Genomic DNA, 26,254 nt, shown 5'->3' with positions numbered 1-26,254 from the left:
AACATCGTAAAAAATTCTTTTTGAAAATATTTTGAAAGAGAGGGTTTTAAGGTCTAAAACCCATTCAAAATAGTTTTGGTCCAAAATGGGGTGTAAGGTTGGGATTTGACTCTTCTCTTGCCGAAGAAATCGAACCTTTGCACTGCACAACTTTCATCACCAAGTAAACAATCAGCGGCATCCAAGTCTTAAGGGCGGTCAAAAATGGGGTGTCTACACACCTTAATCAGACATAAAATGAAGCACTCTCTTAATGGCGTACATACTGATACCCTCTTATGATGGCAATCTATCAAAGCCTGGCAATGAGTCAACCAATCCATTCCCAGGATTACATCAAATGCATGCATGTCGAGAATAATAAAATCGAAAGAGAGTCGATGATTCGCAACCTCAATCTCACAGAAGCGGCATACTCGACCCAATGCCACCCTACCCCCCAACAGGTGTCTCAACCAAAAAAGAAGACTCCAATAATTCAAACTCCAAACCCAAAGTGAATGCAAAAAAAGACAATACAAATGAATGAGATGCACAAGTATCAATCAACAAGTTGGCAATAGAGTTGAACAACAAAAAGTTATCTCTCACTACGAAAGGTGCTGGCAACTGATCTGATAGGGTAACAGCAAACACACACCCTGAAGGCCTCTACTCTACTTGTTTTCCCCTCAGACCATAGGCCTGATACACGGATTGAGCCGAAGTGACTCCCTGGTTGGCCCTCGAGGCCTGTGCTGACTGTGTTGGCTGATGGCTTTGTGTCTGCCTAAAACCAGACGCACCAGATGTGCCACTCGACCGAGGGCAAAACCTCATCAAGTGCCTTGACTGGCCACACTGATAATAAGTACGTAGCTAACCCCTCCTTTGACTTTGGCTTTGAGAACGAGCCGAAGATGGTGCAGACTGTTGCTCTCCTTCTCTTTGCGGGAAAACTGAAGACTTGTAGCCCAACTTATCACATTTAAAGCCAGTGAACCACCTTGATTACCTCTCCTTGACCCCAAACTCGGTACAGGAAAGGTGGATCTAAATTGTGTAGCTTGGGATTGTTATGGAGTGGAACCCCTTTGCCTTTTGTTGTCCCTAGTGTCCCCCTGAACATCTTGGGAAATCTTTTTGAAGGCCCTCATTTGTTCATTCTCTGCTTGGATCACGGTCTCTAAGTGGGTCACCGACTCCACAAGATGGTCATAATCCCTAATTATTGACCCGACCACCTTGAAAAGGAGCTCGATCCTCAATCTCCTCTTGAACTCAATGCAACGACGTTTCTCTATCGTCACAAGTTCTGGTGCAAATCTAGATAGGATACTAAAACAGCCTCAAACTCGGCTACTGGTGTGTTTAGCTGCTTGAGTTTCAGGAACTGGTCTCTTAACTTCTCCCTTGTTATAGGTGTCAAAAACTTATCCAGGAAGGCATTGACAAAAGTCTCCCAAGTCACCTCAATACATCCTCGCGCATACTTCTACCACTGACCCGCATCTCCTTTTGGATACCAAAGTCACCCTCAAACTGTCATCATCGATGCCAAACATCTCAAATATTTTCACCATCTACACAAGCCACTCGACAACCTTTAGTGGCTCATTCGGATCCCCTAAAAACTCATCCAGATTCAACCGGAAGAACTTCCTCTTCAAAAAAGATGGCCCTATTTCTGCAATATGGGCTTGGACTTGATTCTCAGCCTTGAGAATGTCCATGGATTCCCGTAACGCTCCTGCCATTTCGCGTGCTAAGGCGCCAATGGCTTCCTGACTTACTGGCTTGGCCACATTGGCCTGACAAACTCCCTCCTCCACGCTAAAATTTTATCTGGTATTGGCACCTCCTGCCACCTAGGCCTGCCACGCATACCACCACCACATCCTTGTCCTGACATTCTAATAAAGGTACACAATAGTTTAGCACATTTACAAATATGTCGAAATTAATTCCCTCACGTCCTAATACGGTGGACAACAAGTAATTCACTCCACATAAGCACCGAATCACATAATCACAAGCGAACTTCCTTTCTAAATAATGACCATCCTGCGAAATTACCAGAGTTCTAGTTAGAAATAGCAGTGATCAAGTGTTCTTCTAACAGGACTTCTAGAAACTCGTAGATCTAATCAATGTCTTAGAAACTAAATCTCATACCCATCTGGTCACATAAACATGTTATTACATAACATACCAGGTCTACTTCTAATATTATCTAGCGAGACAAACCCATTGTGCTGAAAACCACGCCCCACGATCCCAAAGTATTCAAACCCGGTAGCTTTGATACCAAGTTGTCATGCCCCAAAATAATAACAACAACCCATCTCATAATATTTAATATAAACACAACATACAAAATAATAATCTTTCATTTATATTGTTTTTTCGTACAAAAGTCGACATATGCGAGTGTACATTCATAAATCCTAGATCCTGAATCTACAACATATGCCACATATGTAAATGATTTGAAATAGAAAGAGATGTAGGTAAGCTCATGTCCTAATGGCTACATCTTTCCAAGTCATTGTTTGGGTACAACAAAAGTGAGTTCAACTCAATACAACAAAAACCCAAGGCTAGTACAAAAATAATTATATCAAAAGAGAAACAAAAAAAACTCTTGGCTCTAAATCCTTCCTAGCTATGTCCTCCCAAACTATGTCCTTGATGGAGGCTATAGCGATCCCCGGTTTTCCCCGTCATGTATTGTGTTCCCGACTCGGGACTAGTGGTTGTATGTTGTTGTCTTATTCTCGTTTCCATCCTTTGATTCTTTGTATTTGAGTTTTGGGATGTGTTAGGCAGGTTTGAAACAAGTTGCTTGGGTGTTGGAACAAATGGGTGTTGTCCAGATTTTGGTTTCTTCGCTCGAGCGAGGCTTTTGTCGCTCGAGCGAGCTTTGTGTTTTAGTTCTTTCACTCGAGCCAAGGTTCCTTTGCTTGAGCGAGCTTTGAGCGGTGTGTCTCTTAGCTGGAGTGAGAACTCTTGCACTCGAGTATGCGTCTGCGTCTCTTTTTGACCTGAAGGTTGTGTTTCTTCACTCGAGCAAGCTTTCCTTCGCTCGAGCGAGCGAGCTCTATGTTTTGGATTTCTTCGCTCGAGCGAGAACTCCTGCGCTCGAGCGTGCTTCTGGGTTGCAGACCTGAAGCTTCACATTGTTTGCTCGAGCGATGCTTCTTGCGCTCGAGCGAGGTGGTTGTTGTGTCTGGTCACTCGAGCGACCACGTCTTCGCTCGAGCGAGCCTCGACTATACCAGTTCGCAGCAGTGGCTTTCTTCTTCACTTTTGATCTCTTTTTACCTCCAAACCCTAGATCCGACTATCTCTCTCTCTCTCTATACACTCATTATCTCTACACATACACTTGATCTAGGAGGTTTCTACCCTACTCCCTTTGTTAAAAAGCTAGAGTATTGCGTGGGCTATTTTTTGATCTGAAAGAGGTTGGATTTGGAGCACTTTGAGTTTCTTCCTTCTTCTCCTTTGAGCTCCGAAATTGGAGGTAGGGATAAACTACTCCTTCTTATGAGTTTTAACATAAATTTCAGTCATTTTGTATAAATGGTGAGTCATGGAAATTTTGGGGAGTTAAGGTTTTGAAATTGAAATTATAAAAGAAGGGTTTGTTAATGTGGAGTTCCATGTGTATATGAGACCTTGGAAAATGGGGTTATTGGTGTAGAATTGATAAAATTGAGCCTTAGGGTTTGAAAAAAAAAAGGGGGGGATAATGCCCTAATTAAGTTTGAATAATTAATTTGTATAACTAATGTGGTAAATTGTGGAAATATGAAATTGATTTGGAAATCATGAAATTAGATGGAATTGTGGTTGAATGGTGTAGTTAGATCGATGAATCACTCACTGATGGAAAATGAAATAAATTATCTGTTTGATAGATTTATTTATCTGTTTAGAAATAACTGTTTTAGGCTATCGGTGGAGGATAGTCTTGATTGTTGTAGACACTGCATGATGATTAGGTAAACTAAAACTAATCAACTGGATTATGTCATTGACTATGACGGTGGAATTAACGCATTGAATATGTGAATTGTTGGGTCATTGTATATGACTATGTACTTAAATACATTGTATATGTATATTGTTTAGGAGGAGATAAGGGAAGTACTCCATTGTTTGGGAGGAGATAAGGGATGTACTTCATTGTTTGGGAGGAGATAAAGGATGTACTCCATTGTTTGGGAGAAGATAGGGGATGTACTCCATTGATAATTAAGTTGGCCGGAGTGTCCATGGTGAAAGTCCCGAAACCTAATGTACGTCTAAATAATGTTAATAATTGAAGTGTTGATTATATGGGTTGTAGTCTCATTTCGAATTGTTGATAATTGAAGTGTTAAAAATATGAGTTGTAGTCTCATTTTGAATTGTGGATAATGGGAGTGTTGATGAGATGAGTTGTAGTCTCATTTAAATTGTTTGATCAGATAATGGACCATGTCTATGAATTGAATTGGATACATAAGGGAAGTGGATTGGAACATGAATATACTTATTGGTGGCCTTGTAAAGAATGTAAATTGGTTTATAAGTGTTACCATCCATCGAATGCTAATGTTTTAGTTATTTCTCATATCTACCTTAGCATATCTCTACTGGGCTTTGGCTCACCCTATATAGGACATCATTTTCAGGTACAGGTGATATGCCGCCTCTAAGGATGTAGCTTGGGAGGTTTAGAAGCTGAAGGCTTATTTTTGTAGTTATCTTTTGTATTACATGTAATTCAAGCCAAGGACTTAATATGTTAAGAGTTAAAACTCTCTTTTGTTGAAACCAAGTGTTGACTTGGAAAGTTTGTAAGCCTGTAGGGCATTTACTTTTGTTGTCAACATGTAATATTTTTCTAAAGAATATTCTGATGGATGAATATATTTTATTTTCCTATCTCTATGGAAATCATAAATGATTGATTTATGCACTTAAATTGAGGACGTTACAGAGGCATATTATAAACACCTGAAAGTTATTTTCCACATAGGGTGAGCTAAAGCCCAATAGAGATACTTTAACACAATGTATAAATCTTAACGAAGTCATAAGGTGGATGCATACGCAAGCCATTTGTCAAACGTTTTACATTTCTATCTCAAACAATGCAATGTCAGGATTATATGTCAATTCATGAAAAATATCCTTTTATGTCAGAAAATAGGGCAGTAGATACAAAATACTGAGAATCTCTACTAGTAAGCTATACAAGCACTACCAAAGTCATTTTATCGGTACTAACCGAAAGGATCGGCACTAACCGAAAGGATCGGCACTTAACCGTGAGGGTTTCTAGACTTTCACCAAGGACACACAGGCCAACATAATAACCACAACCACACCCTCTAACCAGATTCACCAAAGTATACACCCATGTTTCTCAAAAACAATACATTTTCAATGATCAAGTCTAAAGCAATGCTTGATGTACAATGTATGAGAAATCAGTTTCAATTTGACCTAATCCTCATGCAATTTCTACTACAATCAAAGCTATCCTCCACTGATAGTCCAAGACAGATATTTCTATTCAACAAATAATTTCTAACAAAAGATATAATCTCATCATTTTCAAAATGGGAGCGATATTACATATCCAACTCCACCCTCATCATTAACAGATACATTCATTTCATCCTTTCAAAACCCAACATCTTTTCCCTTTACTTCGATAAATCAAATATCAATAATTTTTGAACAAAATCTCATTTACTTTCAAAATCTCATTTACTTTCAAAATCACATTTAAGTAAGAAAATACCAACATTTCAACACATCTCGACCATGAACACATTCCCACAACCTTTCTCAAACACCCATTTGAAAACCCCTCTTTTATATTTCAAAATCAAATCCTAGGTTTAACCCAAATCCCCAAATCACTAAATCCTCTCAATGGCCAAATAACTAGGCTAAAAATCATACCGAAGGCTGAAGAATCCTTACCTCAAAAGTAGAAGAGGAAGAAAGCAAGGGTGAAACTTTGGGGGAGTCGAAAACGAAATCCTCTCCGATTATAATGAAACTTTCAGCGAGTTCTATCTTTTTCTTCAAAGGACTAAGGTGAAGAAATCAATGGATGATGGAGTATTTGAGGTTTTAAGCAAGAAGTAGAGAGAGAAAATCAAGAATTTAGGGTTTGGAAGGTTTTAGAGAGAGAGAGAGAGAGGAATGAAAAAGTGATATAAAAATCCATTTTTCCCGAACTGATATACACACAGACCGCTCGAGCTATCAAAACAACGCCCGAGCATTAGAGACAATAAGTGATACCGCTCGAGTAACCAAAACACAGCTCAAGCGCATAATGACCCCTTCCCAGAAGATTTGTAGACTGAAGAAAACTGCTTAAGTGCAATAAATACTGCTCGAACGAACAACACCCTACTCTTGGAAATTTTGCAGACCTGCAAAAATACTAGGAGATCTTAAAGACCGCTCGAGCGACCAAAACACAACTCAAGTAAAGAAACAAAAATCTAGACAACAACTTTTTTGAAAAACTAACTCCCGACCTGTTTCAAACACAACAATAACTCTCAAACAACCGAACTCAACTAGCAATAAGAGTAAGAGGTTATAAACAATAGTTGAAGATATGGAATTCCGGATTTAAAAACATAAAAAGAGTCAGGTCTAAACCGGAACCGTTATATAATGCCTTAGACACCCAAATTGGATTTATCACCAATTTTCTCTTTTTGAAATACGATAACACTATAAATTCATAATTAATCCAAAAATAAAAAACAAATAAAAGAATCAATTGTTTAAATTTATTTTACTGATGAACCCCATAAATACATTCGGAATAAATCATGAATCAATAAGGGTGATTCATAGTATTTTTGTTCAAAATATTTTCTTGACCATGTGGTAATTTTGTTGTTCAAATTATAGCTCGATTACTTGGGTTTACCTAGGCCACAAGTACTATAGCCAGAGCGAAGACAAAACTTTTATTGTTGGAAGGAAAGAAAGAATTTAATTGGGTCACAAATGAATAGATCCTCCAATTGTATGACTTAAAATGTTTTGGTTGTTGAAAGAGAGATTGTCATTTTCACATTTCTTGACCATGTGGTAATATTATTGTTCAAATTCTAGCTCAATTGCTTGGGTTTACCTAGGCCACAAGTACTAAAGCCAGAGCGAAGACAAAACTTTTATTGTTGGAAGGAAGGAAAGAATTTAATTGGGCCACAAATGAATAGATCCCCGAATTGTATGACTTCAAATGCTTTGGTTGTTGAAAGAGAGATTGTCATTTTCACATTATCGGATTGTTTAAAATGATCTAAATAAATAAGAATATTTTTAATTTTTTTTATAAAAGGATATGTAAAAAATAATAATAATAATAATAATAATATGACTTAGAAAACATAAAATGATAAAAAGTGTACTATTTTAGTTCACCACAAACAAGCTCTATGATTATAAAATCACATTATAAATCCTATAAACTCTTGCTATGTAAATAAATTTTAGGATAAACTACTAACAGATCCTAATAGTTAGATTTAATTCCCATCAAGCCCTATTAAAAATAAGTCTATCGTCGCTAAAAATAATTTTTTGTGAGGATTTTTTGCATATGTTGCTAAAAATTGACATTTAGTGACTTTTTCATGATTTTTATAAATTGTCGTCAAAACTTAATTATTGATATTTTTCTGTGACGAATTTTTCAAACTGTCGCTGAAAGATAAAAATTATTGACATTTTTTTTGTGACAAATTTTTTAAACGGTCACTTAAACTTATAATTAATAACATTTTTTATGACAAAATTTTTAAATTATCACTAAAAATTAACAATCAGTGATATTTTTATAATAGTATTTGATAAAAAATATCATTAATTATTATAAAACTTATTAAATAATAAATCTACCTATTAATATTTACGTCTGAATCTCCCCAAATTTTATTACACACATGGAATCATGCAACCATTCTAGTATTCTAGCTTAACTACCATCCGTCAACTACATGTAAGTTGACATTTTAATGTTAAGTATGTACTCATCTAAGCACATACCAAAATGTTTTTTTTTTTTTTTTTGTACGGAAAATATAAAAATAAAAATATCGATTTTAAGGTAATGACGAAATCATGATTGTTGGATGAAAATAATTTTTCCTTTTTAGGCATCTTTTGGGAAACAAAAAAAAAAATTATTAGTTTATTGACTTATTTAGATCACATCATCTCTCCACTTGTTATAATTTTTTCGTAATAAATCAAAAAGTCAACTTTTAAGCCACTTCTTAAAATAACCCTTAAACAAATGAAAAGAAAAACCTACATGAAGCTAGCGGTGATTTTTCACCATTCTCACCTTTAATTTTTGATTAATTACATTGTTATCTTTGTAATTTTAGAAAAAAAAAATTACCTAGGGTTAGGGTCATGAAATTTTAATTTTATCATTTTTAACATCATTTTTATTTTTGTTTCAATGTAGTTATTTGTCATTATCGGTTACTCTCTTAGATGAAAAAATGATACATTTAACTCACATTTTCATTTTATCAATTCTCTCTCAAAAAAGAAAATTGAAGATAGTGTCTATAATTTCACTCAATTTCCATTTCGGGCAATTCACAACAGCAAGTTTAAAGAGGGCAAATGTGTTCTTTTAACTAACTACAATTTGGCACTACTTTCATTTGTTTTTTAAATGTAAGTTATTTGACACCACTTTCAAAATTTCCCGCCACAAAGTTTGATGATTGTCAAAATTTGACAGGCCGTTGACCACCTACAATTTTAGCCTGCAAATATTTTGTAAAAAATTGACTGATATGTAATTCTCCTTTCTCTTAACAGTTGTACTAGATACCCCCATGTACTAGATACCCCCAAGTACCGTGAATATTCATCCGGTTGTACTAGATACCTTCAAGTACCGTGAATATTCTTCCGTGACAATATTGGAATTAATATTGATTAACTTTCGTAACCACCACGGAAATATTATTGGAAAAGATTACACTACACACCTTTTTAAAGGGTGTGTATTATGCACCTTATAATAAAAAAAAAATTGTATAATCTTGCACTTTTTGTATCATAATTAAAATAAAAAAATTAAATAAAAAAGTTATAATCAAACACTCCATGAGATATAATCAAATATATCAAAATAATGTCATAATTAAAGAAAAAAAAATGACATAACTAAGGATATATATGGTAAGGGGTGTGTATTGTAGAATTCTTGAAAATTATATTTAGTTCTCTTAGAGTAAATACATTTAGGTTGTGTTTGATTACTTGAAATGGAATGAAATAGAATGAGACTATCATTTCATCAAAATATTCATTTTAATATTTAATCGACTAAAAAAATAATGACAACATGCATTATAAATGGAATGATCATTCATCATTTCAAGGGAATAGTCATTTTATTTCATTCCAACTCATTCCAGTAAACTCAATAGAATATTAGGATGTATTTGTTTAGACGGACTGGATATAAGAAGATTGTAATCTACTAGACTGTTAGTCTTGGGATACATTGTCCCCAGACTATTTTATTAGACTGGATTTATATCTTATGTTTGTTTAGTCATGATGTCTGGATTGGACTATTCTATTGAATCATATGTTTATTTAGTCATGAAATTAAATATTTGGATTGGATTATTTTATTAAATCCGATATGTATCCTATTTTATTTAATTTGTTTACTAAAACTTTTAAAAAATTAAATAAATAGAACCTCAATAAAAATTATATAAATTAATTTTAATTTTTAGTTGAGATTTATTTTATTTTATTTTAATTTGAACTTTTAATTTTATTTTTATTTGAATAAATTGAACTTTTAAAGGGGGATTATAATTCATTGGACTGTTAATTTAATTTAATTTTTAGGTTACTTTATGAAGTGGTTTGGAAATACTCTTTGAATCTTGTAGGACGCTTGTAATTCTTAGCTACTCACTTGAAAAAGAATGAACACTCCAGTCGGGAGTGTCAGAATAGCACTCCGACGGATAACTTAGTGTATACTCTCTTGGTTACTTCTGAAGTAAGTTTTCTTGATTTGTTCTCACGTACCTCTCTTTGGTTGATGTTCCTCTATTTATATTTTCCTCTGAGTCTCAAGGTCAAGCCCACCTTTAATCCACTGTGCAATTATTTACTCGGCTCCTTCTGTTGCGAACCAATCTCCACTCGGCTCCTCGCTCAACTGGTTCTATGGCCGATTAGGCTACTTCTGAATTTATATAAGGCGGGACCGAATACAATGTATACATCTCGATCCTCTAAGTTTACATTCGGCCTCTATGCATCCCCTACTACTCGGCTCCCACAATTGCCCCCCAAACACTCCACTAACAACAGTTAGGTAGCGTGTTTGGTTTCGAACTTGAAAAGTCAGAGCCGAAATTCGGCGATTAACCTCATTCCAACACGAGTGTCAGAATGCACGCGCTTTTCGGTCATCATTACAACTTCCCACCCTTCCATACGCTTCTTTCATTTATTGTGATTTAAAATTTTGTTGTCCTTTCGAATGCATGTATATTTTTTGAATACTTGAAGCTCTTGGTCTGCTTTCCAATACACCTCTGCAACCTCCTTCCATTCCTCATTGTCTTCTTCGCTTCTTGTAAGTTCTCTTCCTGTTTATTTCGAATCTCATTTCCTTGTTTGTTCTTAGTTTAGCATATTCCTTAGACTGTCGAAAATGGCAAAGCATTTGAAAGACCACCTTTCTGCCGATCAAGTTTCTGGCTTTCAATGCCATTTTTCCATCCCCGACGACATCCACCTGTCACTGGTCACAAACAGCACCCTTGATATGGAGAGGGCTGATGAAAGCACAATCGTCTTCCCTCCCTTACCAATTGCTGAGGACGGAGTCTGTTTCCCCCTTCACCCATTTCTTAGGGTTGTCTTTCGCCATTAGGGTCAAATCCCTTTCCAACCTAATGTGAATTTTTTTCGAATCATAATGGGGATTATAGAGTTAAACTGTCACCTTAGGATCAATCTTGGCATACCTGCTATTCGGCATTGTTATACCTTGGCCAAGTCTTATGACCGATGCGGGCACTATTTCCTCAGGGCCAAGGACACCGACCATCAATTAGTGACGATGCTTGCCAGCTCTGGCACGCGAGTTGATGATGTCATGGTCGTTGTCCGAGGTAACTGGGAATTCGACGAAGGCGAAGACCGCCTAGATCCTATTTCTAGACGAAGAGGCGAACCAAGTGGCCATATAGTTCCTTGCATTTATCTTCCCTATATTTATTCAGCTTTATTTTCGTGGTCTCATGGTTTTACTTGTGCAGGAAACGATTTGAAAAAAGTTTTCGCTTTAACCGACGACTCCGTTCTTGCGGAAATTAAAATCGCGCTCCAATACTTTGGTCGTTCAAGCCTTCAGAAACAAGGGAGGGTGGCCCACATTCTTCTTCAATACGAGCCGACGTATACGACGTTTTTGGCGACAGACAACATTCCAGTTCCGAGGGGCGAAGAGCATCTTACAGCCCTTATCCTAACTAACTCCAAAAACTTAAGGCAAGTTGGTTTGGAGGCATCCAATTCGTAGCAGGTGGAAGCAGCCGAAGAGGTTGCTGAGGAGTCAAACCAGTCTGAAGCTGAAGTAGACAAGGCTTTAAAGTTGGCCTTTGAGGAAGCCAGCCTCAATTCATCCAACCCTCCATCCACCTCAGGCCGAGGAGACGTTTCCATTAATGACATCTTTACAGACTTAGGAGACCTTCCCACGCGTATTCTGAGGATATGGCTGGGTTGTCACTCACACAACTTGCTAAGAAGAAAAATACCGAAACAATGGTCACCCGACGGAGAGCCAAGGCCATCTGATCGGAAACTCCACTCGCTGCCGACGCTGAGCCCTCCCTGTCTGTTGTCGAGGAAGAGACGGCTCAAACCGAAACGGCCGAGACGGAGTGAGTAGAGCAGGGAGATCAGGAGACTTAGCAAAGGAGAGAGAAACGCCCCGTCGAGAAAGAAGCCGTGTTTGCTGAAGAGCAAGTCAATAAACAGTCGCACATTGAGGAATCGGATTTGGTTGTTCCGTTCACTGTTCAACCAAAGATAAGGATTATGTCAATTTCCTCTGATGCGTCGACTTTGAAGGACTTGGCTATGTCCTTGAGCATGGCCTCTTCGATCTCCCTGCCGGTTGACAGAGTTGTCTTTCACATGAAGCCAGATCTACTGTCAATTGCATTAGCCGCTCAGTCAGCCTTATTGGTACATGCTTTATATGCAGTCTTCCACCTAAATACACATATATTTTTGTTTTTATTATTATTATTTGTTAACTCTATTTTCTTATTTTGCAGACGATGGGCAGGATAGCCGAAATAGGCCACCGTCAACACAACGCTATAGAGCAGATCGACTTGCTGAAAGCCAAAGTCGAAAATGAAAAAAGCAAGGCTGTGGAAGCCTCCCAAAAGGGCCGATTCCAAAGCGGCAAAAGCGGCGGAGGAACGTGCGAGGGCCGACTCTGAGACTGAGAGGGCGAGGAATTCCGACTAGCTAAGGCTGGCCGCCGAAGACAGGGCAAAAGTGAGTGAAAACGTGCTCTAGTTAGCCAAAAAGGTGATTGCCAAATTGGAAGCCGACTTGGAAGAATCGAAGAAGGCGAAGGAAAAAGCCGACTCGATGTTTTCCAAAGCGTTCCAGGATGGACAGGACGCTGCCTTGGAGAACTATGTGGAGGAAGTCCCCAAATTCGAGAATCGGGGCTTCAAACACGGTTGGCTCAAAGCCCTTGCTGCCACGAATGCCGATTCCATTCGAGCAGGTGGACGTTGAGCCGCTGGAGTCTGACCATGAGGATTGACTAGGGTAACATTTTGATTTTTGTTAGGCATCTTCTATGCATGGTTGTAACTTTTTGTTTACTAGATTTCTGTTAGTTTAAGGTAATTTTCATGTATAAAATGGCTACTATATGTACTCAATTTATTAATGAAAATTTCCTTTGCTTGAAAATTTCCTTTGCTTTTCACTATTATCTGTACTCAATTTTTGTTATTAATGAATATTGTTGCTTTTTACTACTATGGATCAAATAACTGTTGTCTACTGTGCTTGCTAGCTATCGATCCAATAGGTTGTAGGATTATGAGATGATTGAATTAAACATCCCAGTGAATAGCTGCCGATTAGATAACAGTGTATCGGCTCAGGGCCTCGTTGTCTAGCCGATTAGATTAATGAAACTGCCCTTGCCCCAGCCAATGCATGAACTGGAATGCCGAATGCTATTAGTTCATGGTGTAGCTGTGGCACATGAGCAGATCGGCGCCGGGCTTAGATATTTGGCCGATTAGATTAATGAATCTTCCCTTGCCCGAACCAATGCTTGAACTGGAACGCCAAATGCTATTAGTTCATGGAGTGGTTGTGGCACATGAGTAGATCGGCGTCGGGCTTAGATATTTGACCGATTAGATTAATGAATCTGCCCTTGCCCCAGACAATGCTTGAACTGGAACGCCGAATGCTATTAGTTCATGGTGTGGCTATGGCACATGAGTAGGTCGATGCCGGGCTTAGATATTTGACCAATTAGATTAATGAATCTGCCCTTGCTCCAGCCAATGCATAAACTGGAATGCCGAATGCTATTAGTTCATGGAATGGCTGTGGCATATAAGTAGATCAACGTCGGGCTCAGATATTTAGCCGATTAGATTAATAAATCTGCCATTGCCCCAGCCAATGCTTGAACTGGAACGCCGAATGATATTAGTTCGTGCACGTGGACTCCCCTCGGAGGAACTGGAGGTTTCGACTCGTCCCTTCTTTTTGAATTTTGGGGAGGATGAGTCAGAATCACTGTTACTATCTTGTCTCTGAACTCGAGATCGTCGACCATCCTTTCTCTGAGGTCGTCCCGGATCTTGGCGTGTTGTTTGTTGGGATTTTGCCTTCCAAGGCCAAATCCTGTCGAAGGCGCTCATTCTTAGCGATCATGTTTTCCAACCTCTGTTCGTTTTGCTTCTCCTTATCCATGATTGCTTGCATCGTCTCATGTACTGACGTCGAGGGTGAAAAAAACTGAGTCAAAGTCTAAGGCACGTCGTACGGCGATATTCTCCGGTCCCAGCATATTTCTTGGAGAGAGGTCATCTCTCGATGTAGTTTCGTCAACGACTACCGGAGGATCTTCTGTTACGCCCGCCATGGATGTGCTTGAGTATTCTCACAGACGGCGCCAATTATGGAGAAGTGGTTTGAAAATACTCTTTGAATCCTGTAAGACGCTTGTAATCCTCAGCTAGTCACCTAAAAATGAATGAACACTCCGGTCGGGCGTGCCAGAATTAGCACTCTGACGGATAAGGCAGTGTATACTCTCTTGGTTACTTCTAAACTAAGTTTTCTTGATTTGTTCTCACGTATCTCTCTTTAGTTGATGTTCCTCTATTTATATTTTCCTCTAGGCCTCAGGGTCGGGCCCACCTTTAATCCACTGTGCAATTATTTACTCGGCTCCTTCTGTTGCGAACCAATCTCCACTCGGCTCCTCGCTCAACTGGTTCTATGGCCGATTAGGATACTTCTGAATTTATATAAGGCAGGGCCGAATACAATGTATTTATCTCGATCCTCTAAGTTTACATTCGGCCTCTATGCTTCCCCTAATACTCAGCTCCCACAAATATAAATAAAAAATTGAGAGCAAAAAATAAGGGGCAAAAATATCATTTTAACCTTCCAATTCGGAGGAGGTGTTATCCTACTCTTTTTATCCCACACCCTCCCATGGGACACAATAATCAAATATGATTGTTAAAATAAATAATTTAATAAATTAATTAATTAAGTATAAATAATTTAATAAAGTATAAATAATTTAATAAATAAATTTTATTTTTGAAAAGATATTAAATAGTAGAAGGTCAAAAATGTAATTTCACTACTTAATCTCAAGGGATGAGTTATCCTATGGATTGTGTCTCACCCCCCCTCATGGGATAGAACAATCCCATAGATGTTGTATTCATAGTCCGGTGTAAAAATTTTAAATCAAACAACGGACTATTAATCCGGATGGACTATTAGTCTTATTCCATACTTGAATCCTTCCAAACAAATACCACCTAAGAGATTGATAGTCCGGTTGGACCGCTAGTCCAACTTATATTTTTTGAACCAAATGTCGAATTATCACATTTAATGAATATGGAGGTTTATCCCACGCTATAATCCCCTGAACAAACACCGTTTAATGTTTTAATTTGATTTTATTAATTAAAATAATAAGATTCATTACTTTCAAATTAATTTTTATTAGATATTTTCTAATAATAACGTGGAACGATTCATTCCTTCAACTACCAAAATTGATTTTTATTAGGCAAATTGACTTTTATGAGCTAATGTGAAAGCCATTTCACTTTATTTCTTTCAACAGCCATATTAAATATTTTTTTATTGCGCTCATTTACTATCTAACAAACATTTTGGCTGGCAAAGCGGGAACAAGATTTGAGCGATGTCAACCGGAGCTTAGGTTTATCTGGTATAAACACATGAACGTGCATGTATTTCACTTGGTCGTTCATGTATCTCACATGAACGTGCATGTATCTCACTTAGTTAGAATAAAAAAATTCAAAAAAATGTATCTCTCTTGGTCATTAGTCAATTACTTAGGTTTACTGGGTAGGTGCTAGGGATTTGGAGAGTCAGGATAATGACAAAATTGTGATTGTTGAAAGAAAGATAATTACAAAGGGTTTACTTTTCAGTGGACAAATTACACGTCTTTTGGATATATAATAAAAAATTAATTTTTTGATTTTTTATTTTTTTTACATAAAAAATTATAAAAGAATTAATTTTTTTTACATAAAAAAAAAAGTCAAAAATCACAAAAAAAAATTAAAAAATTAACTTTTTATCAACTTCTCAAAATACCATTATGTCAATTCATATCACGTCATTTGTTTAAAGGGTTTTTTATTTTATTTTATTTTATTTTATTTTTTATTACTTTGATTCTTTATGTTTTAACTTTTTTTTTTAATTTACTCTAAAAATTAACGCAAGTTTGAAATTAAACAAAAAAATTACATATTAATAGTTACACGATATAAAAATATTTTATTATTTAAACCTCATACCTTTAATACAAATCCAAATTCTAGTATAATAATTATATCATGTAACAATTAACGTGTCATTTTCTGTTTAATTTTAAAATTGTGGGAGTCGAATTGCTCCGTTACAAGAATAAGCCTTTATGGGCCGTCACAAGAACACTTTTGGATGGGCCTCTGGCCCACCAAACTATGGCTAAGTTTGCCTAACCTAAAAAAGTGCACTTATTTCATCTTTTTATCTTTTTTGGGTCACATCAATCAACATCTCCTCTCTACTTTTTCTACACATAATACAAAAAAAGTCAAAAAGTACACTTATTTAGTCTTCCCAAACTTGGCCTATAAGTGCTGCCAAGTAAGCAGTCAAGGTGGCCCATGTAGGGAAGTGAGTAGTAGGTAAAATATGGGATGGGTCTGGCCCAAGAAAGGGCATTATAAAAAGAAAATACTAGCTCAGAGAGAAGGGAGGAAGAAAAGGATCTGAAGAGGGTTGGGCTAGATTGGAGAATTATTTTCCAAAAATCCACTTCACCACAACTGGCATCGTCTATGGGAAGTACTTTATCCATACATGGCAGACCCAATTCAAGATCCATTGGATGACGGAAATAGTATTCCGCCCAGAACAATGTTTGGTCCGGAGGACGCCCTCTAAACTTTGACCCCTAACTCCTTCCTTACGTTCCACGTCGATGGAAGACACTGTGCAAACTTTAATAGCACAAGCAAAACAGAATGAACAATGGTTGGAGGTCCTAACAACTAATAATGAACACCTACGCTAGGAGTTAGCCAGGTCACAGCACGATATGTCACACCGTGATCGAAGGCATCCACCAAAGCAACAGACCAACCAACCTTACCGAAATCGGAGGGATAATAACGGTAGTACAACGAATTCATCGGACGAAGAACCCCGAAAAAAATGCAAGGCACGTGCTTCAAGTTCGTCTGACGGTAGTCCGCATACGCAACGCGAACCTGCAAAAAGAGATGACGAATCTGATTCGGAGGACAAACATGAGCCCTTCACTCGACGTATTGCTAAAGCTGCCTTACCCAAGAAATTCAAATCGCCGATGTTTACTATCTACGATGGCAAGTCAGACCCCATGGATCACATCCGACACTACAAGCAAGCAATGACACTACCTGCAGATGATGAAGCACTTATGTGTCGGATATTTCCCAGTAGTTTGGGTCCGTTGGCCGTCAGATGGTATTACAAGCTTGAGCCTGCTTCAATCAAAAGCTTCCACCAACTCCAGAAATCTTTTAGGGCAAGATTCATTACCAATGAGACCCAGCCGAAACAAGCAGACTCTCTATGGGCAATGCGGATCAAACCCAGCGAGACTCTGCGTGAATATTCTGCACGCTATTGGGAATTCTTCAACCTGGTTGATGATGATTATAATGACTCCATGGCAATCACAACCTTTAAGATGGGGTTACACCTTGACAGCCCGCTTAGAAGTTCATTGACTAGACGACCTCCCAAGACAGTTTGGGCCTTAATGAAAAAAGTCGAGGAGTATTGCAAAGTTGAGAACGATGCAATTCGGGCTAAGGCCAGCCAACAGGCTGTGGAAATAGCAGCACCAATCATGGCTCGGCCATTACGTGCTATCCCAAAAAGCCCAGAACCGTGGAGCCGATCAGGGAGAGAAAGTCGCAGAGAACCACGCCGGCAGGATGAATAGTATCAAGTCAATAGCATGCGCCCACGACGGCTAGAGAAGAAATACACGGAGTTGTCTAAGCCCGTCAGTAAAATCTTGCCTAAAGTCCAGCACTTGCCATTTTTTTTAATGGCTGCCCAAAATGACAGGACCCCCCGATATGCGAAGTAGAAATCGGAGATGTGACTAGCACAAAGATCATGGGCATGACACCGACAGGTGTTATGCTCTGAGGGACCACATAGAAGAGTTGGTCTGGGATGGCCAACTGCCCGAATAAGTCGCCAGCAAAGATCCACCACCCAATACAATGGCTCTATGTCCAAATTCACCCCCGCTCAGCGTAATACATGTCATATACAGCCTGCCAGTTCAGAGCCAAGTACATACCATCCAAGTTCAACTGCAAGCGACGTTTGATGTAACAATTAAACGACCCCGAATCTACAGTGAGATCAACTTTTCCGATGCCGACCTTGAAGGGGTGACGCTTCCATACGATGACGCCTTGGTAATCAGGTTGCGGGTGAACAGATTTTCCGTTGAGCGAATCCTGGTCGATCAGGGGAGCACCTCCGACATAATGTACTATAAAACATTCATTAAACTCGACCTTAAACACTCGGATCTTCAGCTGGCAGATTCACCTTTATTCGGCTTCAATGCCAACCCAAAGTATCTATTAGGCACAATCACCCTCTTGGTACGTGTGGGCACCAAAACACTCAATGTGGAGTTCCTAGTAGTCAAACTTTCGTCGCCTTACAACCTGATCATGGGACGCACTTGGTTGAATGCAATGCAGGCCACACCAAGCACTTATCATCAACTCTTTCGCTTTCCGTCTCAGTATGGCATCGAATAGATACAGGGTTTACAAAAATTGGCGTAGGATTGCTATCTCATCGCCTCAAACAAAAGACCCAAATAGCTAGATGTGAACTCCATTAAAGTACCTAACCAAGACGGTAGCAATGACATAGGGCAAATTCTGAAAGAGAAAGTAACAGAGGACTTGCTTCAAGTGCCTATCCATGATAATCCAGAGAAATTCTTTTTAGTCGACATATGCCTTGATATGACTGAGCAACAAGAATTGATCTCCTTTCTGCTCAGCAACATTGATGTTTTTGCATGGACCCCATACGAAATGCCCGGTGTAGACCTCGACGTCGCCATGCACAGTCGCATGTCGATCCTACAGCGAAATTTGTCATTCAGAAGAGCCGCCGATTAACTGTCAAACATGCTTTAGCCGTAATTGATGAAGTCGACCGGCTCTTGGCAGCAGGGGCAATCTGAGAGGTCCCTCACCCCACCTGGTTGTCCAACACTGTGGTGGTAAAAAAGAAGAATGGGTCGTGGCGTGTTTGCGTAGATTTTACCGACTTGAATAAAGCTTGCCCAAATGACTATTTTCCCTTACCGTGCATTGATCAACTTGTCGATGCAACTGCTTACCATTAGTGTATGAGCTTTCTGGACGCCTACAGGAGCTACCACCAGATTTCCATGAATCCGGCCGACCAAGACAAAACGGCATTTCTCATCCCAAGGGGCACCTATTATTATAAGGTCATGCCCTTCAGATTGAAAAATGTGGGGGCAACATACCAAAGACTAGTCACTACCTTGTTTAAAGAGCAAATCGGCAGAACCGTGGAAGTCTACATCAACGACATGGTAGTAAAATCCAAAGAGAAAAGTTCTCATCTAGCCGATCTATCTAGAACTTTTGACACTCTCCAAGCATACAAGATGAAGCTCAATGCCTTAAAGTGTGCATTCGACATCGGGTGAGGCAAATTTCTAGGTTACATTGTGAATCCTCGGCTCTCTTTGTTGCAACAGCCAAATCAACAATAACCAACTTGGCCCTATTCTTCTCTGCCTCAACTTCAACTTTGAGAGAGCTGACCAATTCCATGGCATCGTAGTGGCGCCAACCGATTTCAGCGATCCGTTCAGTGGCCTAGGTAAAGAAATAAACAAGTCAATACTAAACAAGTTAGAAAAGGAAACAACAATTCGCTAATCTTACCAAAATAGCCAATTGTGCCGCTAGCGCAATGGAAACGACATCCGGCTCTGTGCAGAACACCATTTTATCCAAGGGAAGGGTGATTAAAGAGGCCATGCCGAGACCCACAGCCGGCTCTTTCAATGCAGAAGCGCCAGTTGGGATAAAGACACCCTGCACCCTGGGCTAAATTGTAAACGGCACATTGAGATTGAGAGCAGCTGATACCCTCGGTCTACTCTCAAGCGGTTGCTCCGTTTCGACGGAGTCCTCAGGCAAGTCAGCAGATCGCTTCTTACCACTCTGTTCAGCTGATATTTCTTCCAAGCCAACTCTTGCTGAGCGAACTCAAACGTAACTGATGCGACATTCGGTTCCATCTGACCCACTTTAGTACTTTCATATGGGAGGGCTAGACTCCCCCCAGCACTTTTGGCCATCTTCATTGCTCGCTAATCTTTCGGCGTTTCACCTCCTGGTAAATTGAGCAAGTGATTTGCCGGCCATGTCTTCGGCTTCAATTCCAAGCAGGTCTTCCAAATTGATAAAGATGTCCTCTTCACGAGGTCTTAATTCAGCTCAGCCGGATGAAGAGGGACTATAATCTCCACCTAAGCCACCTTAAACAAGGGCCCATTCAACCTCCCTAATGAATTCCTGCTCTTTAATCAAGTCTTCTTGATCCGGCCGATTTTCCTCAGCCCCTCATTCAACTTCTCCACCCCGATTGCTGTTTCCTTTAACGGTGGGTGAATCTAACAATCCAATGGCCCTGTTTGGTAGGGCTTATTTCCAGTTTATTTCAGTTTTTAGCTTAATTTAAGCTATTTTGATGTGTTTGGTTCAGCTTAACAATATAACTTATAGCTTTTTGTAAGTCAAAAATCAACTTATTCTTTGTGTGGGGGAGGAGAAGCTTAATTTATAAGTCAAAAATCAGCTTATGTTCACAGCTACAAGCTATAAGCTATTAGGCTATAAGTTATAATCACTTTCCCACAGCTCTACCAAACAGGGCCAATGTCCCTTCAATTGGAGAAACTGGAGAATATAAGGGCCATTAAATATTGTTCACCTCTGGGAATTGGAATATGATCTGCCGCCGAAAATGCCGAGTATGTAGGATCCTATCTGAGTAGGATATGTGCGACACGTCCCTGCCCCTGAAGATTTGGACGACCAACGAAGTCAAGGACGATCTTCACTTGTGTAAGGATGACTTCATCCGCTGAATTGAGTGATCGCTTGAGGTCGTTGCCTGCACAAGAATTAGATGGTCAGCGAAAATTGAAAGCCGAGAAAGCGAGGATAAATTGTAAAGTAGAAAGCAAAATTGTCAAATATGTAAATTCGGCCACCTTTTAACATGCCCTATGGGTACCCGTGCGCGTTAAACGGTTCGGACTCTCGAGATATCTTTGATCTAGTCTCACAAGTGTAATATGAAACATAGACGAGAGTCCATATTTGGCAAATTTTAGAAAATCCATTTCATTGCAAAATTTTTTTTGCCAGAAATGGACTGCGTCATCAGATCTTAGAGTCGCCACCTAATATTTTGGGAAATTAGGAAACCCATAACTCATGCCAAGGCCATTGTTCGTCATAACCAAAGTTGTCTCGGTTCGAAACCTTAGGTATGAGAGAGGAAGGTCATTAATTGAGCACCCTCACTCACCCGATCAAAAGATCGGTATTTACTAAACCATGATATGAATTTTATTTACTTTATATGTTCATATTCTGATTATTTAATAAATCCTAAAAAAATTACTATGTGAAGCATACAAGTATAGACTATGTCACCCGATTTGGAATAACTTGATTTCATGTAGTTTTGAAAGAGTTTTGAGGATGTACAACCCAAATAAATTGAGCTTACAAACATGGAAATCAATGTCATTCCAAATTAAGCGACACAACCTCCATCCACTGGCATTCATAGAGTTATATCACATAAGCAAATAAACTCATGGTAGAATACTAAACATAGTAAGAAAAACACACACAAACGAGATGCTAAAGCATAAAAACTTATATGTTTGACGTCCCGGGAACAAGCTACAAAACAAAGTTAGTAAAACATGCATGTTCTTATATACGAAATCCTAATGCAATTCACTAATGAGATGCAAATAAAGATTCGGCTTCTAAGTTATGACATGTGAATCATCTCAAGAACATGAGGTAGCGCACATAATCACATAGGAATTGATTAAATCCACAAATGCAAAATTAGCCGAATCAAGATGCATGAAACACGGATGCAAAGCATGGATATAATGAAAGACAAAATATGATGCATATTCACAGATAAAGAAAGCAAGTAAAAGAAAGAGATAGAAAGAAGCGGGGCGGAAAATTATTACAACACTTGAAAGAATAATTACAAACCAAATTAGAGAGGGATGAGGAAAATATTACAAAAAAATATTTTAAAAAAAAACTCATAATACACTTAAAATAAAATAAACAAAAGAAAAAAAAAAAGTTTCGTGTGCCTTGGAAACCACCGAGAGTTGGTTAACATCGGAAGATAACGCCGTCTTGCCCAAAAGAAGCTAACCAGTCAGCCAACTAGGCCTAGCAAAACCTGGCTTATTGCAAAACCAAGAAAATAAACAAGCAAGAAATATGTAGGTGGTTCAACTAACCACTACCAGTTAGATTAAAAATAAGGAAACAAATATAAAATAAAATAAATGCAAACTTACAACGAAACTAACATGAACCTAAAATAAGAAAACAAATATAAGATAGAACATGCAAGATTACAACAAACCTAATATGAAACTAATACAAGAAAATTATAAACTATGAGATGCAAGATTACAACATAATTACTATAAAACTAAAATAAGAAAACAAATATAAGATAGAATATGCAAGATTACAACAAAACTAACATGAACCTAAAATAAGAAAGCAAATATGAGGTAGAACGTGTGAGATTACAACAAAACTAATATGAAGTTAAAGTAAGAGAATAAAATATAAACAAATAATTATGAACTAAACAAACCACTTTAGATTACAACAACGCACTATGAAATATGAAGTAAGAAAATAAATATGAGATAAACAAACCACTTGGATTATAGCATAACACTATGAGGTAGAACATGCAAGATTACAACAAAATTAACATGAACCTAAAACAAGAAAGAAAATATAAAGTAGAACATGCGAGATTACAACACAATTAATATAAAATTAAATCAAGCGAATAAAAATAAATAAATAATTATGAGCTAAACAAACAACTTAGATTACAACAACACACTATAAAATATAAAGTAAGAAAACAAATATGAGATAAACAAACCACTTGGATTATAACAAAACACTATGAAATAAGAAGTAAGAAAATAAATATGAGATAGAAAATATAAAAAAAAATAAAAGACTAGAAATTCACCTTCCAAAAAAAGATTGAACTTCTTGATTTCCAAACTTCCTCTTGATCGCCCTCAAGTTTAGGAAGTGTATTCTCAATCCTCAATTTGAAAGCTTGGAGTCTTTGCTAAAATGATGGCCTGGAGGTGTATGTGGGGAAAAATTATTATCTTTCTTGTTTTTGTTCACTTTTACCAACACCCACTCTTCCTCTTGATCAAAGCTAATGAAATTCAAGTATTTAAGAATTTTTAGAGGAGTTTTGGATGTAGAAAAGATGGAATTTCAGTTTATATGGAAGCTATGGAGTGTATATGGAAGATATTAGTATTTTTTGCTTAAAAACTCAAATTTTCTCTCTTTTTTCCCTCTTTTCTCACTCTTTTTTCTTTAATTTCGTGGTGTTCTCTCTCTCTTACAATATGATCATTCTATATAGGCAATGAGGAGGAGTGAATGTCAAAAAGAAGGTAGGAGACAAGGTGGGAGACAAGAATGTTATAGGAGGGCAAAATTTCAAGGTGGTTGCATGTGATACTCCTTTATAGATGCAAACAAAATCTCTTTTTGACAATGGGGGATGATTAGGTATGTATTTGGTGATATATGGGTTAGCAAATGGGATAGAGGAGTGTCCCACACACAAAAGAAAAAAAAAATTCAAAAATACTTTGCCTGTTGGTTTGAAATGATTAATTATTATTTGAGGAGAAATATAACACAAGGCAGAGCTTTGGCAGAGTGATTAAAGTGTTGGGTATTTAGTGGTAGGTTGGGGGTCCAAACCTCCTTCCAAGCATTCCTTAAATTCAATTTTTTTTTTTTTTGGGTAAAGACAAGTCAGTGCCACGTCATCAACAAGGACCAATCCAGTCATGCCACGTCAACAAGACCGCCACGTCAGCTTCCCAGTCAGCATTGACAGAATATTCTGTATATGGACGGAATATTCCCTGACTTAACAGAATATTTCCTCACATAACAGAATATTCCCTGAGTTTTGAAAATTATAATTTAGCCTAGAAGTTTCAAATAATTATGTTGTAACCTAGATTTCGGGGCAATTTTTCAATGAGGCCTCCGGAAGTGCAACGAAGGTTGATCCTAGCTAAATAAATCATTCTGGACGCAACCATGAGGTCAGAATATGCCCTTGGAAAGGTAATTTGTGGTTGTTTAGGGTTGGAAATAGGGTTCAAATTCTAAGTTTTCTTATTGAGGATTCTGTGAGAAACACCTTCTTGTTTTGTCATCATAAGGTAATCAAAAGAAAGCGCCCAAGTCTTACGGCTAGTCAAAATGGGGTGTCTACACACCTGACTCGCCCTTCCGCCTAGGCACTAGGTCCAGGCGATCTTCCCTCTCGCCGAATTCTCAGTTGCCTTGGATGGCGACCATAACGTTATCAACCCTCTTGTCAGAACTAGCAAGCATGGTCACCAGGTGATGGTCTATGTCCTTGGCTCTCAAGAAGTATCTCCCTTGCTAACCAGATGACTTAGCAAGGACATAGCAATGCCAAATGGTGGGGATTCCTAGATTAAGTCTAAGTCGGCGGTTCAGTTCTATCATTCCCATTATTATTCGGAACAAATTTACATTAGCTTGAGAAGGAATCAAGCCCCAGTACCACAGGACGGCCCTGAGAAAAGAATGAAGGGGAAAATGAACCCCGCCTTCAGTAATCGACAGCAAAGGGAAATGATAGTCTTTCTATCTGCCTTTTCCATATCAACCACCTCGTCCCCAACGGGAGTCAATCGGACGTCGTCAGGGATCGAGAACTGTCAACGGAAAGCAACGACTCGATTCTCAGAGATGAGGGCTTTCAGGTGTTTCGCCATTATCATAAAATAAATAAAAGAACCCGAATACATGCTAGAAGAAATAACGGTAGATTGGCGTGCAATTGTGACAAAAGAAAATAAAGGATGGAGCTAAGAAAGACTTACAAATTGGAATGAAAGAGGCAAGCTACAAAGAGGACAGAGTGTTTGTATAGAGTCTTGAAGATGAAGAGTTGTAAGAGAGACTGAGGAGGTAATCTGGCAAGAGAAACGGAAGGGTGAAGGATTTTTCAAATCGCATTTAATGAATGAATAGTACGAAGGGGCGGGAAGCTGTAATCACGTCACGTCGCCTCAGTTGATGTGTCAGCAATAAACAAGGAGCGTGTGCCGTATTTTTGAATTTTGAGGGATTTTAATAGAGGATGTTTCAAGCGGCTTTGTGTGCCGAGTATTGTCCATTCAATCACACAATGTCGAGTATGGGACATTCAATCAAATACTCGGGGGCAATTGTGGGAGCCGAATTGCTCCGTTACAAGAATAAGCCTTTATGGGTCGTCACAAGAACACTTTTGGATGGGCCTTGGCCCACCAAACTATGAGAGTTGCTGAGTAAGCAGTCAAGGCGGCCTATGTAGGGAAGTGGGCCGTAGGAAAAATACGGGATGGGTCTGGCCAGGAAAAGGCATTGTAAAAAGAAAATATTAGCTAAGAGAGAAGGGAGGAAGAAAAGGATCTAAAGAGGGTTGGGCTAGATTGGAGGAGTATTTTCCAAAAATCCACTTCACCACAAAAATAAATTAAAAAAGACTTAAAATATAAAGAGTTAAAAGTGGGGGAAAAAAAAAATAAACAAAAAAAAACTTAAATGATCAGCGTAGAAAAACTGCCATACATAAAATAAATCTTTGCTAGCACTCCTATCCCATATCATTTTGGAAGACAACTTTGGTTTTTCTGAGGTAATAAAGTCAGAGCTATGACAAAATTGCATGTGGTTGTTGAAAGGAAAATAATAATAATAATATATGTAATAATTGGTATATTAATTAATATATTCTTAGATGATATGATATAATTTTAAAGATTTTGAATATTTTTAATTTGTATAGCAGGTGGGGTCATAGTTTTGAAGTAGCAATGTTATAATATATGTTAATATTTTAATTGATATACCAATTAGTGCGTGTATTACAGCAGGAAGAAAAAAAAAATGTACTTTAC

This window comes from Camellia sinensis, chromosome 10 (assembly GCF_055761805.1).
Source record: "Camellia sinensis isolate YWXY chromosome 10, ASM5576180v1, whole genome shotgun sequence".
Lineage (NCBI taxonomy): Eukaryota > Viridiplantae > Streptophyta > Magnoliopsida > Ericales > Theaceae > Camellia > Camellia sinensis.
The sequence above is the reverse complement of the archived record's forward strand: the minus strand, read 5'-3'. Positions refer to the sequence as shown.